This window comes from Triticum urartu, chromosome 2A, assembly GCF_056163025.1.
Source record: "Triticum urartu cultivar PI428250 chromosome 2A, HENAU_Tu73, whole genome shotgun sequence".
Taxonomy (NCBI): Eukaryota; Viridiplantae; Streptophyta; class Magnoliopsida; order Poales; family Poaceae; genus Triticum; species Triticum urartu.
Genome location: NC_141874.1, coordinates 719,711,599 through 719,717,171, shown reverse-complemented (window position 1 = coordinate 719,717,171; position 5,573 = coordinate 719,711,599). Strand labels below are relative to the sequence as shown.

The 5,573-nt window shown below is 52.4% G+C and overlaps 1 pseudogene; it reads right to left on the bottom strand.

The window, feature by feature from the left end:
- Positions 1 to 1,811: 1,811 nt before the first annotated feature.
- On the bottom strand, positions 1,812 to 4,424 carry LOC147987126 (uncharacterized; annotated as a pseudogene).
- Positions 4,425 to 5,573: the final 1,149 nt, after the last annotated feature.

Genomic DNA, 5,573 nt, shown 5'->3' with positions numbered 1-5,573 from the left:
CCGCCCCTCATCTTGTTGGAGACTATAAATACATTTCTTCCTATGCCGCCCATTAGCGACCAATTGGAAGTATCTTGTATTACTATCACCCATCAAAATGAAATCGGCTTTGGATCTCTGGTAGTATTTGATCTCCTCTTCTCGCAGAAGACAGGCAATCTTCTCATTAGATTGATTTTTTAATTCAATCTCTTGTTGAGATAAGATGCGCGTCTCTGCAATTTTGTCGAGGTCATCAATAATGGTAGAGAGCCGTTGTTTTTCTTTTTTATAAATCCCGTTGGTATGTTTTGCCCATCCAGAGAGGTGTTGCCTCATGGCCCTTATTTTAAAGTTCCATCTCTGAATATGTGTACGACCAACAGCGGGCCTCTCCCAAATATTCTTGATCATGTCTACAAATCCATCCCTATGCATCCATCCCAATTCAAATTTGAAAGGGCGTCGGGTAGCTGGGTTCGTAGAATTAGAATCCAGAATGATGGGTGCATGATCCGATAAAGCCTCAATACGCTCTAGGGCTCGCACGGTTACCAGAGGAAATTTTAATTCCCATTCGGTATCCATGAGTACCCTATCAAGTTTCTCGTATGTCGGCACATGTCGGTTATTAGCCCAAGTGAACTGCCGTCCTGACATACTAGCCTCCCGAAGATCCAAACTGTCTATGACAGCATTGAATAGAAAAGGCCAATGAGTGTCAAAACGGTCATTATTTTTCTCTTCCTGATACCTAAGGATATTAAAGTCCCCTCCAATAAGCATTGGATGCGGGTTATCCTTAGCCAGATTTACCAATTCCCGAAGGAAAGCGGACTTATGCTCATCTTGGGCAGCCCCATAGACCGCGACAGGAGTCCATGTAAAATTATCAGCTCTGTTTCTTAGGTGAAATTTTATATGAAATTCACCGATCGAAAAGGCTAACAAGTCCATGACTGTTGTCAGTATCCCAAGAAGGATTCCTCCAGACCTTCCACGAGCTGGTAGACTATGCCATGTGTAGTCGAAACCACCTGATAGGTGATCGAGGACATGCGGGCGAAAGTCACACTTACCAGCCTCGGAAATTGCCACAAAATCCAAACCATGTTCCCGTACACAATCACCTATGTGTTTATGTTTAGCCAAGTCCGAGAGACCTCTGCTATTCCAAAACATGCCTCTCATGTGGAAACTCGGATTGGTGTGGAACTCTTCGCCTTCTTGGGCGGCTTTTGTTTCTTTTTAGAGGCATGTGATTTAGATTTCCGCGAAGACGCTGTGAAGTCACATAACATTGACCCAGGTCTTGCGTCATCCAATACAACCTCGGTAACCTCACCAACCAAGTGGGAGATTAGCGGACCATCATATTTGGCATCCGCTTCATCATCGTCCTCGGTTTCTGGGTCAGGAATGATGGTATTACACTTCGGAGAAACCTTTAAACGGTCGATCTCCATATGTTTAAGTACCCCAACCGACAGATTAATATCATTATCATTCTTTCCCATAGAGACCCCCACGTTATATAAGCTGTTATTAATGCGAGTATCCGAAAAAGAAAGAAATGATTTAACGGAAGAGGTACCTGGCGTGGAGTCCAAATTCCTCGAGGCCTGGCGGCGCATTGTCTTCGCTAGTGCATGCTCATCTGTCGGAGAAGAACCATCCGCCGAGACTGGGTGGCGATTACTACGTCGAAGGGGCGAAGCCAATCCTCCAGACATAGTACCCTCCGGTGTTGCCGATGGGCCATCGGTGAAGGCTGCGGAATCACCCTTGTCCCAAAGGTCGGTGAAGAAGAACGTGCTGCCGGTCCCACCAAATCAGTCGCAATGGGTGTCGTGGCAGAAGGACCCGAACGAGCCGCCGGTGGACTGAGAGGAACTATAGCGACCGGAGCGCGAACTGAGGAAGGTGTCGCAGACCCCGTCACCATGCCTTGCACTTGTATGGGAGCAGAAGCGGGAGCATGCAAAACATGCGTTGCGCCCGCGTCCATGGCTGACTGCCCGAGGTCTGCCGGCTGATGCACCTGAGACGGGACAACCGCTTGTGGGTTTATGGGTGTGCATGCACCCGCTGACCGCCCTGTAGCAGCGGCCACGGCTGGCTGCATACGAGCGGCCACATCATGCACGTCTTGTGGCTGCATGGTCTCTACCTGCACATGCATGTGTGTAGCTCCCTGGGCTGTAGGAGCGTTGGATGTTGCCAATGCTTGAGCAGACGCGGTTGGCACAAGAAATGTAGCCGAAACATCAACTGTAGCTGCAACGTCTTGCACAGGATTATGCAGAACATTGACTTGTGGTGGCACTGTAGCATGTTCAAAGCCCAAATAAGTAGTCTGCATGGGAACAACAGTGGAGACAGATTGAGCTCCACACGTCGTATTACCACCATTCATTTGGACTTTTTTTGCTCGCTTGCTAGCATCCCTATCTGGCATATCCTCATCCCGGTTAGCACCATCATCATGCCCATCATCATGGTTTTCCCAAATCCGAGGAATAAAGTCATCATCCGGAACAAAATCACCCTCCTCCAGCACAAACCGAAAGGCATATCCATTAAGCTTGACATAAACATCAGAGGAGACCGAGCTTTCATCAGACCCATCATGTTTGACGAAAATATCCATGTTATGAACAGCCACCTGGATCCGCACAATACCGTGACGGCGCAAGCAAACCAAGTCAACATCCTGAGTGGCGCCAATAACTGATCCCACCGCCCACAGACCAAGGAAATGGCGAAGAGCTGGCGGTACTCCGGTGACGTGCACCCAAACAGGCTGCAAGGGAAGTAGCGACGGAACCTCCTCGATTTTCCATTCACTAAAAGTGATCTTCACGTCATGTGATTTAACATTATACTCAAACGCTGCCACACGCTGCAAAATTTCCACTGAAGGGAAAGAAACCAAGAAAGCATTTGCTCCATGAGGCATGGCTTCCCACTTCCACGAAGTTTGGACCGCAGCGATCTTTGCAACCTCAGCCTCCACCATAGAAGAAGACAAGGAACCACCCGAAATCGTAACCAAAGCAGTCGGCAAAGTAGGTGGGGCAAGATTCTCCTTAAAGAGTGAGTCCGGAAGCCGTACAAACATTGCATTAACTAAACCACAACCACGAGGGAGGCGGTTGGCCTTGGTTGCTTGAGAACCGGGCAGCGGTGCAGAGGATGCTTGTAGTTGTTACAAATGTGACAGTAATGAACCACCGTGCAATCCTTAGACATATGATCATCTGACCTGCATTTAAAACACCAAAAACCAGTCTTTTTACCCTTCGGTAGATGTCCAGTAGTGTCAATAGTGGTTGGCGTCGCCGCATTAGCGTGTATGGCTGATTGAGTTTGAGCATTGGGGGCCGCCGTCACTGACGCCGGCGGGAACGCCGGCGTAGAACGCGCAGCCGCGGGGGCAGCGCCGGCAGTAGCATCACGACGTCCCCCCTTGCGCTTCCTCTTGGGACGCCGGGCGGGAGGTGCATCCGGCGCTTGCTGGTTGTTAACACCAAAGATGACCGGTGCCGGAGCCGAGGCCCGCTGGACGGACGGGGCAGCGGTGGAGGTCGATGCCAGCAATGCTCCGAAGCGAATAGGTCCAGCAGCCACACCAAAGCCGGCCGAGAGTCCAGGGTTTGATGCAAAAGCTGGACCTGTTTGTCCCACGGGTGGAGCCCCCTTGGACGGGTTGCCGCCCCGGCCGGTCATCGGCGGCGCAGAAGCCTGGCGCAGAACGTCGGCGTACGATGGCGGCGGCGGAGCACGTGAAGTCGATCCGAGCAGATGTGAAACCGTGGTGCTAGGGCGTCTCGATGCCCTGTACTGAAACAGATCGCCTCGACGAAGCGTACGGCCCAACCGCGAGGCCTGCATGGCCTTGCTCACGCAGGGCCCACGAGCATGCAACGAGCCCGAGTCCTGAGTCAGCGCAGTTTGAAACGCGGGATCGTCGCCTGCCGTAGAAGGCGCTGCCGTTTCTTCCTGCTGATTCAGAGACGCCGAAGATGGCGCACCCGCAAGTGAAGCCGGCAGGAACGCGGCCAGCGCCACCGGCGGCGTGATCCTGGGGCGTGGAAGCGGCCCCCTCCACGGCCTGATGCAGAACCCGCGTCTCTGCCGCGCTGGCGCCGGCGACGGCCTCGACACGGCCGGCGATTTGTCACACTCAGCATGCATCTCCTCCCTGCACGAAAACGGCGGATCGTGAGCAGAATCGGCGTTTACCTTGCTGCCTGAGGTGGATCCCTTCTCCCAAACTCTGGATGCCGGCGTAGGGTACCCGACGTCGTTCCAGAACTCCTGAAGGAGCTCGGCGTCCGTCTTCTTCCTCCGATGCCGTATCTATGCACAACTTTTCAAGAAATGCGATCAAATATCAGCCTCCACCAAGACACGTATCCCCTCGACCACTTTCGGCATGAGTGACTTATTGTACATTTTACCTGAGAAAAGAACAAACTTGAGAACGGTCCCAACGTCTCAAGAAAATTATTAACACTCAAGTATCGAACGGTCCCAGCGTCTCAGTAGTAGGCGACGTCGAGCACCGCCCGGCGGTAGACCCCGTCGGCCCGTCGTCGCGGCGGCTCTAGACAGGGGTGCCGGGACAGCATGTAGGGCGCAGCCAGGCGCGTGAGCAGCGAGCGCGGCGCGGGCGACGGCGCAGGCCTCGGGAAAGCAGCGCACGAGCGGCAGCCAGAGGTTGAGCGGCCACAGCAGCGGCGCCGAGACCTGGAACACATGCATGAAGATCCTCGCCCCGGCGAACGGCAACAGGTGGATCCCCATCGCCACGAAGTAGCTCGCCTCTCCTCGACTCACCTCCGTCGTCGTGTGTTGTGGGGCGGTGCGAGCCCCAGGCTTGTACTGCTGCGATTCTGTGGCAAGAAACTAACGGGCTGGTGGTGTGGCGCTGTCGTGCTGGTGTGGTTCCGCTTTTGCTGGTGGCTGGGCTGGCGCGGGGCCGTACGTGATGAGGGTGCAGCCTTCGGGGATACGGGGAGCAAAATTTTATGTTTTGACCATTTTTCGAAAGTTAATCAAGATCTGATCATAATTTGTAAAAATTTCGAGATCTGATTCTTTTGCTACCACCAGGATCTATGACGATAGGTGTAACAACCTACCGATAGGGACCTTGGCGGTAGGAAACATTCTACCACCAAACAGGCTGGCGCTAGCCTGTACAACTCTATCGTCAAGATGTCCGGCGGTAGATGCGAGCATACATTGTGTTTCATACTTAGAAAAAAAATCGATAAGGTGTGCAACCCTACCGTCAGAGACCTTGGCGGTAGGCTGTTATACCCTATACTGCCGTGGACTCTGACGGTAAAAAAAGATCAGATCTTTAAAAATTTATAAAACAGGGTCAAATCTTGATTAAGTTTTAAAAAATGGTCAAAACACGAAATTTAGCGTGGGGGATACGAGAGCGAACGACCTCCCTCCTCTGTTGTCGTTGCGGATTAGTACAAGGCCCGACAACTCGGTCAGATTGGATAGCACGATGATGAGGACGTGCCGACTTGCCACTATGGCACTATGCGAAGGGCAAAACGGGGAAATCTTTT